The sequence below is a fragment of the Lissotriton helveticus genome, chromosome 4_1 (genome assembly GCF_964261635.1).
Source record: "Lissotriton helveticus chromosome 4_1, aLisHel1.1, whole genome shotgun sequence".
Classification (NCBI taxonomy): domain Eukaryota; kingdom Metazoa; phylum Chordata; class Amphibia; order Caudata; family Salamandridae; genus Lissotriton; species Lissotriton helveticus.
The window spans coordinates 487,311,325-487,322,628 of record NC_136063.1 but is presented as its reverse complement, the minus strand read 5'-3'; positions in this window follow the sequence as shown (position 1 = coordinate 487,322,628).

Here is an 11,304-nt window from a genome sequence, read left to right as displayed (position 1 = left end):
TCAACCTCGAGCCGCCAAGCCAAACAGGTTTGTCCCGTTTAAAGCTCCATAGCTCCAACTTCCAGAGATTGACCGGGACTAGAGAAAATCTGAAGTCGGCAAACCTTCACCGGATCCGGCTACATGAGGAGCATCGAGAGACCCCGTGAGAAAATGCTCCAGTCTCTAGTCAGGGCTCCTCCTTTCTGCCCCAAGGGCGGTCCCTCGGTTTTGTAGGCCTCAATGATGCCCCCGCTCCTGCTCCCCACCGCCTTTCAGTCAGACCCCAATGTGCTCTGTGGTGCCACTGTCCTCAGCCTCAGTTCGGCGACCCACCTCGTTCACTGGTCGATGCAGTGCCTCCCGGCCAGTTAGCAACTCCTCGGATTTACCGCTGATTCCCCTCAGCCAGAGGGCACACCCCACAACACAATGCCCGCTGGCACGGCCAGTTCTAGAGTCGCCCAGTGCCAGCGTGTGGAGTCAAGGCATGGCACAGGGCTCCAGTTAGGGCAGGTTGTCTCCATTTCTTTCTGGCCCGCTGCAGCACACCACTAGGTGGATCACGTCACACACCCCACTCGGTGCCCTCACTCAGTCATGGGCTGTTCCGGTGGGTCTTCTGGGGCCCAGACCCACCTGTAGCATTCACCGGCACCCAGAGGGTCCAAACGAAGTACCAGCCCCAGCCACGCAGTTTCATTACGCCAGCTACCGGTCTCCAGGCCACAAACAGTGCAGCCGCCACTCACCTTGAACGGGGTAATTCCCAGGGAGGCGAGAGGCTGCCACAGCAATCTCCACTTTGCATCCATCTCCCCAATCGTCTCCGCTACACTCCTCCGGCCGGTAATCTTGAGCAGAAGCCCAGCACCCTCCGGCGTATTCCGCTCACTGCCTCTGTCATTGTACGTGCATCAGCGTGCCTCACTGAGGTCCCAGCCGGAACGGTGGCTCACCCCCTCTCCAGCTCAGGAATGGCCCCCAACGGGGCCTTGTGTTGCCAGTAGCGCTCCGATCTCTGGAGTCCGCCGCCAGCCAGCCTCTACCTCTCTTGGGCGCCGGCCACAGCTGGCCTCCTCCTCCGCTCAGAGACTGCCTCAGGCCGCCATCTTGTCTCAGTTGCGTAGGTCACACGCAGTCCCGGCGTCGCTCCCGTCTCGCCCCTGGACCCCAGAGGAGCGAAATTGGAGTCCCGGGCACCTCTGGCGGGTCAGGTCTCCGGTAATGCACTCCTAGACACCAGTGGACACCACGATGTACAGGATAAATGGCACAGCTGGTGCGGAGCTCTCAGCTCACACGTACGCCATCAATGGCTCCTAAGCCACGCCCCTCACCTTGTTTATTAATGTATGATTTATTTTGCGATATAGAAAAAGTTTGTATAGGTTTGCAATTCTTTTTGTTATCACTCTCTGATCTTATATATTTAGCAATAATGTTATGTTAGGATGATAAAATGTTATAATTCATTTACAGGTCATGTTTATTAAATAGAATGAAATTGTGTGAAAAAGGTAAAAACAGAAAGAAACACAACCACCAACTGTTTTGGTTTTTGATTGTATATAGACGTCCATGGTGGTTGCAGGAAAAAGCCCAACCCCCTATTGTTGTTTTTCAACTTTTTAAAAGTGGCATTTTCAGACTTCCGATTTAAAATCGGGCCTCACCATAAGTTGTGATTTGAAATTATCAGCACATAGACACCAAACTCCAAATCTCTGTTTACCCATTTGGAAATTACTATACATTTATTTTTTAAGGCAATCCCAATGTTAACCTATTGGAGCAATAGGCCTTGAGCACGAGGGTATGAGAACATTAGCGATCTGGAGCTGGTGCAGAATTGTTTTCTGTGAGCCCTCACCAATTGCCCTCCCAGCATGCCACTAGTCCCCTTTCATTTAGACCTTGGTCTCAGATCGCTCACCCACGGAATTAAACTCAGACCCTTGTTGTACTGGAGGAGAATCTTGTCCTCTGAGGCACTGGTGCTTTTTCGTTTGGGCCTTGAAGAAATCCTCAAGAGTTTGGAGGCCCATGGGATTCCATAGTTGCCTATATCAAGCACTGTTTAATAGATATTGGGTGTGTGAACCTTTGGGAGCATCCTGAGTCTGCATGCAGTGTCCCTAAGCTTGCTCTTAAGATGATGTACTGGAACTCTGTTGGTGGAGGGCTCCACAGGTCTGGGAGAGCAGGTACCATGACTGCAGCTTTTTTGGAATTCAAGGATACTTACTGCTTGGAAGCCTACATGGACCTCATTGAGCCCCTGCTTGCCAGTCTCTGTTCATTAAATTTCCGATCAGGAGGTTGCTGCTCCACACGTTTACTGAGAATTGGCCTTGTCCCTTTTCCAAAGCTTATATGAATTGCCCATTTTGCCTTCAGACCAGAGAATATGTTGATCACATATTATTATTCTGTCTGCAATATCATGTCTGTAGGAGGGCATCGATCTTGCCATTGTGCCACAACTTGGGCGTTCGGGATTTCAAAATTGCTTCAAGGATACTCAAATCCAATCCTTCCCAACTGTTTGCTTTCGCTGACTCCCGCTGTTCACTCTGAATGTGAAGATGTTGACTAAAAAGTACTGTCCTTGGTACTTCTAGCCTCCCAACCTAAGGGATTTGTTTTTACCTCTTGTATGCCTCCTCTAAAGCTGCTTTTGGATGCACCTTACCTGGTTTCAAATATGGACCAACCATTATTAGCAACCGGTGGTGGGAGTGCTGCGGGGCAGGGGTGAAGGTTAGGGTATGGGGTAGTAAACTATGGAATACGGCCTAGCGGAGGTAAGTAAACAAATAAATAAATAAAACAAATTTACTTTCACACACTGCATCTCATTTGGCAATGCAGTGAGCGCAATGAAATTCGTTTTATTTATTTATTTGTTTACTTACCTCTGTTCGGCTGTATGCAGCAGTTTACTACCCCCACCCTACCTCACCGCCCGCAGCACTCCCACCACCAGCTGCTACTGCCAATCATTAGCACAATGAATGAGCTTTAACTGCTTTCAATTTTGTTATAACAGGTCTTATTGTATACATGTACTGAATTGCATGCGCTTTTTTGGCAATTGTCGCAATAACGTTTTTGTGTGTGTTTTTGCTTGATAGGCCTCGTAGTAGTACAAAACGAATTTAGCAGTTTTTCACTACCAGGCCATGTAAAACTCAAACGTACATGTCCTACCTTGTAAATGCACTACACCTTATTCATGGGGATGCCTGGGGAAAACCTTATTGGTGACGTATATGAAAGAGAAGGTTTGGGCTGGGCAAGTAGGTTAACTTGCTAGGTCAAAGTGGCAGTTTACAATTGCATACACAAGGCTCTGCAGTGGCAGGTCTGAGCCATGTATAAGGGCTACGGAAGTGGATGTCACAATCATTGCTGCAGACCTACTAGTAGCATTTAATTAACTGGCCCGGGACACATATAATGTAATTTACTAGGGACTTTATAAGTAAATTAAGCATGCCAATTGTGGATAGTCAATGGTACCATGTTTAGAGTACAGAGCATATGCACATTAGCACTGGTTAGCAGTGGTAAAGTGCCCAGAATCCTAAAGCCAGTAAAATTGAAGTCCGCAAAACAGGAGGCAAAAAGTCAGAGGAACCACGCTCAGAATGGCATATCTATCAATGCGTATGCGTATGATCTTCTTTTTTAACAAATCCCTGTAGTAGGTGTAGAACTGGGCTACCACAGTGAACATTGTAGAGCCTTATATCTGGACCTCCATTACAGTGTGTAGTGTTTTGTTCTGCTGTATTTTTAAAGTACTCTTCTTACTCAGACAAGCACTGGGCTGGGCTGTGAATTATTATGTCTATTGGTTGGCTTTTGGATTCAAAGTATCTACCCTCCCAATCTTCCTCCCAGACAAGTCATCGACTGCTTGCACTCACCACCCTGAGAGTCAGCTTGAAAGTGGTGTACTTGGCCCAGTTTACAGAGCCATACAAGAACAGACCCCGGAGCAGCAAAGGCAAACTACTACCACCTCCAGGGTTGTTGTCCAGTAGCCCCTACTGCTCCGTGGCCCCCTCAGAGTGGTCTGTCACTCTCCAATCTGTCAATGTTGTGGGTCCAGGTGTGACTGTGTTCATCAGAGATGGCTAGTTTCTTGGCCAGGAAAGTTGTGGCGGTGTTCCTGTTAGTCTTGTAAAGGACACTTTTGATCTTAAAGATGAAACATGAATGGAGAGGGAGACAATCTTTTTCATTCAGTTATGTAGTCAAACTGCTTCAAACCCTTGATGAAATGTCTTGATGAAATGTGCCCCGGTGTGTAGGGTGCCGTTTGTGGCTGCCAAAGCGGTGTCTGCACCGGCGTAGCTAGGCGGGGGGGGGTCTGCCCCAGGCGGCACAATTTTAGGGGCTGCCGCGCAGCACTAGTGGCCCGTTGCGGCGGCCTTTATAATTTATTTGAGGAAACAGTCGGAGCCCAAATAAATTAAAAAGGCCGCCGCGGCCGCAACGGGCCACCAGTGCACGCGGCTCAGTTTGAAAAGTGCACGCCCGCCGTGCCGCCCGCATTGACCTGCTGCAGCAAGGACGACCCGTGCTTGTGTCCGTCCCAGCCTCCAGGGCCATCAATCCAAATTGTAGCGCTAGAGCGCTACCAATGACTGCCCTGGGCTGGGCGACATTAAAGAAATGATTTCTTTGGCCAGCCCTGCCCTCGCGATGAGAACGACGTAGAAGTGATGCGTCACGTGCTTCACCTCTACACGCTCTCGCGCTCATTCGGCCTGGGGCAGTCATGCTTCGGAGCAAGAGGAAGCATGAAGAAAACGAGACAAAAGTAGAAGGTGGGATCAAAAAAGAAGCCTTCAAGAGGAGATAACGTAGAGGAACTGTAGGGCAGTGGAAGAAACTAATTATACTTAAGTCTTTTAAAGGCATCAATTTAGAAATGTCATAGATAATTATCTTTATCCTAGGACCGATTTCCTTTTTATGTTCTTTAATCAAAGGTACATTTTGCAGCGTAAGTATGTAAATGGATTCAATGGCGGGATTTCACAAGGAAGCAAGGGAGCCTGGCATAGAGTGGTGGTCGAGAGGGGATGGAGAAATGTTTAAGTCTTGAAATGGTCACTGTACGCGAAGCCACGTGGTCTTGTGGGGACGATTATGCTTATTTTGTGTGGTAGCAGTAGGAAAGCGAATATAACTTGTATACACATTTTGTACAGAAAGTTGGAAATAGGATGGCTCTAATTGAATGCCCTTCATTTGAAAGTCCACTCTGTGCTATAGCCTTAGTCTGGATTGAAATAATTTACTTTTATGGAATTATATGTAATATTGAAATGTTATCTATATAAAATATGAGATCATTTATTATGTTAGGCATCTGTACAAAGCTGTTTCTTAAACAATAAAAATATTTTCCTAAAATGCAGATATATTTGGAAATACCCCACTACCCCTCTAAATGCCAGGTGGTTGACCTGGCAAAAGGCGCAGGGGTTGCACAAATCAGAGAAAGTAGCTGAAATGTTCTGCTGCCTGCTTCTTCCTGAATTTGGAATGCAATTGAATTAACAAAGAATTTCAAATTCCTGCACAGTTCTTTTGTGAATTATTCCGTATTCTGCACACGCTACCATTTACATATGTGTAAATGTGGGAAGTGTGTATTTACAGATGCTTGAATGTGACGCTAGAATGCATTTGCCCTTTCAGAATAATTCCTTTGTGAGTAAAATGTTCTGATTAGAGGAGTTCACTTCCCAAACACACCCCCTAATGTTGGTGTAGTTACCTCTTTCCTGTATTCATTCTCATCACAACTACATGTTTATGCTGCCTTTTAAGTGTGGTAAATTTAGGAGTGTGTTTGATGTAGAAAACTGGTCTCATGATTCACTGAGTTAAATGCTCACTACTGACATCTGTTTATGAACAGAAGATTCATGTACATCCAGGGTTCGATGCAGTCTGTGTGTACGTTTTGTTGTACTGCCAGTCACCGGTGTATTCAACTGTGTAGCCTTAGACTTTGTAATGTATGTGCATGTAACTTGCATGATCTAGGTAACTAGGTAACTATTAGCGGCGATACTACGTGTCTCTCGGACCTCTTTCAAGTGCTCGCCGTCCTTTTCCCCCAGGACTCCCCCCAAGGGGCGGCAATCTGAGCGATAGCCCCGGGCGCCACAAGCTCTAGCTACGCCTCTGGGTGTCTGAGAGGCTGTTTAGCAGTGTGCTGCTTTCATGAAGGTGGGTGAGGACGAGAACTTACACTTGTGTTCTTAAGCTGCATTCTGAAGGTAGGGTTTCACTTTCAAGAGATAAAGCTTGTACTATTCTGTCTTGGTTTTCATGGCCATGTGTTTTTGTTTGCGAGGTCTTTGTCAAGGGGGAACCTTCGGGATGTGTATTTTATTTTTTCAGCTGGTGGGTGAAGTCATCTAGTTTCATGTCAGAGTTAAGCTTGGAACTGTTATTGTTTGCTTTGTTTTGTTGTGCTTTAGGTAGGTATTTGACATCCAATTCTGGATGAGTTTGGGGGAGGATTGGATGTAGTTAATAGTGCTTAACTCTTACTTCACACTCATTCCTTTGTTACCTGGGCTCAGTAGTACTCATTTCAATCATGAGCTCCCGCCACACCTTGCACAATAACCAACCAACTGATCTGTTCATGATCAAATACTGCATTTAATAAAAATCATCTCGTTTACATGCTTCATTTATTTACTGCAGCAGCAACAAATTCTGTACATCGCAAGCAGTTACACTGTACATAAGCAGTTATGAGAGCATATGGGGGTGTTATAATATAGTACGACAGTACGAACAAAAAATATCTCATATATACATATTTACATTGACAGATTTAATGGGAAAGTGAGGTTGGCGTGGTGAATAGTCAGATTGTTCCTAACATATCTATTCCTTGAAGAAGGTAAACAGAGAGACACAGCAGATTTCATTGAAAGGAGAGTTTCAGTGCAGCGCCCCAGTAAAAAGAAGGACTGAAATCTGGATGCCACATGTAGACGTTTGGGAGTGAAATGAACCTTTAGATCGGCTGAATTAAAGTTATGAGTTGGAGCAGAAAGAAGAGGCAGTTCAGAAATGAGTCATTTATAGCTGAAAAAAACAGGATTTTCACTAATTGAAATCTTGATGCTGTTTGTGTTGGTTATGAAGGCTTCCATGTTCATTGATGTGTTGAAGGTACTCTGAGGTTTGTGGTTGAGAGTTTGGGAGGTGGTATATCATGAGGGTGGATAAGGTAGGGAAGCGAAGTGAAGCAAAACATTCAAGAAAATATTTTATTGCCATTGGATGAGTTAATATATTATTATATATGTATTATATATATATGAAAGAGGTCAGCATAAACGATTTGATAGCCATATAGTGCCAAAAAGCAGTGAGAGATGTGTTAATATGTAGGGAGCGTCGGAAAAGAAAGATGTTGGTGTTGCCCGCACTCAGTGATAAGGAAGTGATGGTTTGGCTGATAGATGAGGTACAGAGCGATAAGAGAAGTCCCAGGACGGAGCCTTGTGGGATGCTAGCTTGTAGAGATGAGGGAGTGAACAGCAAGGGGTCCAAAGTCTGTGATGATTCCAAGATTCAATAGGGTGACCAGTATTTTGAGAAGATCCACAGTTTCAAATACAGCAGAGAGATAAAGACACATGAGACTGGAGGACAGGTTACTGTGATAGGCAAAAATATTGACGTTGGACATAGCACAGTTCCGTTGAGAGCAGAGAAAAAAAACAGATTGAGGGAATCAAACAGGCGCGGAGAAGTGAGGAAGGCAGTGAGGCTGGTGAAAGCAAGTTCATGAATGTTTTAGAGGAAAAGGAACAGGGGAACAAGACAGTAGTTAAAAAGGGCAGAATGGTTGCAAGCGTTAATTTTTAATCGTGATATGACTACAGCTGATTTAAAGAAAGTCAATTTAAAGAGATATATCTAACAACATAGGACATGAGAGGAAAGAGCCACGAGAGCAGTGATTTGGGGATTAGAAAATGAACTGGTGCACCTCGTGGGAGAGAGCTTTTATTTTATTAAGCAGATGGGAGAGATAAAGGAGGTGGGCTTGAGTATTCTCAAGTTTGTCCTAATGCCCAGATCTTAGAAGCGATATGGTGTGAAATATTCAGCTGAAGATGGATGAGGAACACTGAACAGGTTTCCGAGGAGGGAAGTGAAAACTGTTAATTTTGCTGGTAAGAGGTTGAGGGTGAAATCATAGCTGGATCCTTGCTCAAGTGACCACTTGAAGGCAGGTTGCCATGTCGTCCTGTACTCTGTCAGTCGCTTGCTGTTGCTCTGTCCTGGGATATTATTAAGATTCCTCAGAAGAGAAATTCGTTTTCGTTTTCTCTCTTCTCTAAGACTTGATTCAGTTCCCTTTCGAACACATGTCCAATACATTCAAGATTTTGAGCTGTGTCGGGTGAGATTTGGCTATGTTCAGAAGACATCAATGAACCTGAAGAACTTTGAATACTGCAGAAATTCTTGCATCCCTTTGAAAAAGAAGTGGGAGAAATTAACCAGCCACCCAGGTACAGGAAAACTTGAATTCCCTGCAAATACAACAGTCCACCAGTGGAGTCATTACCTTTGTGAAGACCTTTGAAGCTCAGGCGAAACCAAAAGGGTGAACTTGTAATTAAAAATCCCCCACAGTAGAATATAGAAACCTATAAGAGGCTTGATGAACAGAGATATGCAGATACCCATCCAAGAGATCCATGGATGCCAGAAAGCCCCCTTGGGAGATGAGAGGTAGAACTGACTGAAGAGTGCCAACTTTGAATGGAGGATGTAGAATGTAAACATTAACTTATTTAAGTACCTTTTGTACCAAAAAATAGTATCCAGTAATGTTCCAGCCCATTTCTGTTTGAAGTACAGGGACAACTGCAGCCTTCAATAGTAGTCTTTCTATACCCCAGGACAGGGTGTGCCGATCAACAAGGCATTTTGGAAAAACAGTTGGTTGATAAAAGTTGGGCAGGTGCTTCTTGAAGCAAATCTGATAAATGTCCCTTATTACCTCTAGAACCTCCTGGTCTGAGACAGAAGGATTCTAGACATTTGAATAACTATTCTGCTGGCCTCAACAGGTAGCACCCCAAAATAGTCATAATTTTGGGGATTGAGGGGTTAAACTGGCAGTTGTCTGTTACCAGGGTTTTTCGGTGGATGGAGTCCGCCCACCCAAATACCCACAGACAAGAAGGCTGGAAAGATCCTTTAGTTGCTGTTCCATAGGCTCTTTTCATTCCCTAACCTCTCCTCCTAACAATAGGACCAACTGGAGCCATCGATTAGTGATCTTCAACTGACCTTTTGGCTATCTCTTCAAGATGAGGTCCAAACAATTTTAAACTGGTGAATGGTAAATGTATCAGGAAGCTCCTTTGTATGCTGTCCGCTTCTATGCCCCAATACACATATGATATCTTGCTGCTATAGCAGACCTGCCACTGCGGCAGAGACATAAAAAAATACATAGATACAAATATAACTTGTTGCTCAACTATTGCAAGCAAAGGTGTGCATTCCTTTGCCTATTGGCATGTCATCAGCTAAAGTTGGAAAAACCTTCAACAGGGATTGCAGAGGGGGAACAACCTTTACAACGCAACTTTTACAACGCACTACCATTACAACGAAACTTTTACAACACAACATCCATTACAACGCATGTCTTTACAATGCAACCATTACAACGCATGACACTACAACGCATACCACTACAACGCATGTCATTACAACGCAGTCATTACAACGCATACCATTACAACGCATAACATTACTATCCAACACTTACCCTACTGTTGCACCCCCTGGAGTTAGAATAGTAATTTTTACCCCTACACTAATCAACACTTACCGTACTGTTGCACCCCCTGGAGTTAGAATAGTATTTTTTACCCCTACACTATCCAACACTTACCCTACTGTTGCACCCCCTGGAGTTAGAATAGTATTTTTTACCCCTACACTATCCAACACTTACCCTACTGTTGCACCCCCTGGTGTTAGAATAGTAATTTTTACCCCTACACTATCCAATACTTACCAAACATGCAATGTAATGTTATGCGTTGTAATGTTATGCGTTGTAAAGGTAGTATGCGTTGTAATGGAATGCGTTGTAAAGTTAGTTTAAAAATATTCGTTGTAATGGAATGCGTTGTAATGGATGTTGCGTTGTAAAAAATGTGTTGTAAAGGTATGCGTTGTAAAAGTATGTGTTGTAACGTCATACATCCATTGCAGAGCATTACTGGCACATGATGGATATTCGGAATATGCTCTTTTAGCTGTCACATTTACTCTCCTGTGCACCAGGTCAAGCACGACGTTTTCTCTGAAATAATTGTTCACTGAGATAAAAGTCCATCCCTCAATGAATCAACATTCACCACATATGGGAACTCTTGTGCAAACAGGGTCAACAAATAACGTTTTCGAAGAAACCTTGATTAATTTGATTTCTCTACTTAGTTCCAGGGAAAAGAATGACGAATTTCTCCATTTAGTGGAAAGAACTCAGGCTCTTATTTTACAATACTGTGCAAAAAGAATTCTTCCTTGTTCACCTGTTCTTCGACAGGTCCATCATAGTTCCCTATATAATCCATTCTGGGTAGCTTAGGGGGAGAAGATTCTGTTTTAAAGCAACAGACACTGCTTAGTTAATCATCTGCTGCAAAACATCTGTTGATGAAAAAACCCTCTTTTACGAGCCTCCATCCTGCCACAACTTAAGGTCACTCACAACTAAAAAGGTGAGCTTTGCTTTCCTGTTTATATCATTTCCAAGGAAGAGAGAAAAATAGGACGAGGTTCTCTCGCTTCTTGCAAAACCACTACCACAACCTATTGGGGCTTTTCGGCATCTGGTACTATATCATATCAACACAATTGCCCCATCCCTCGTACAGGAAAACCTGTACATCAGATCAGAATATCTTTACTGTCGCGCCAAGCGACAGGGGGACCCCTAAAGACTCAGGGAAGACCTCGTCTATGCCTCCTCCCCGAACCACAGTCCGGCTCACTGCTTGTCCCGCATGTGGTTTTAAACCTCAGCCGTGTGCCAGCACCGGGCTGATTCCAAGCAAGAGGGGATTGCTAAAGCATGCGTTGAACAAATAAAAGAAAAGAGAAAAAAGGCAAATATACCTGTAGCTAGGATGTGCATTCCTGTGGCGACAGGGACCAGAAAAAGGAATAGGGAGGGTGGTCGCTCCCTCACTCAGGACAAGAAACGGGCATGGTTGAGTTGGGAAGTACATT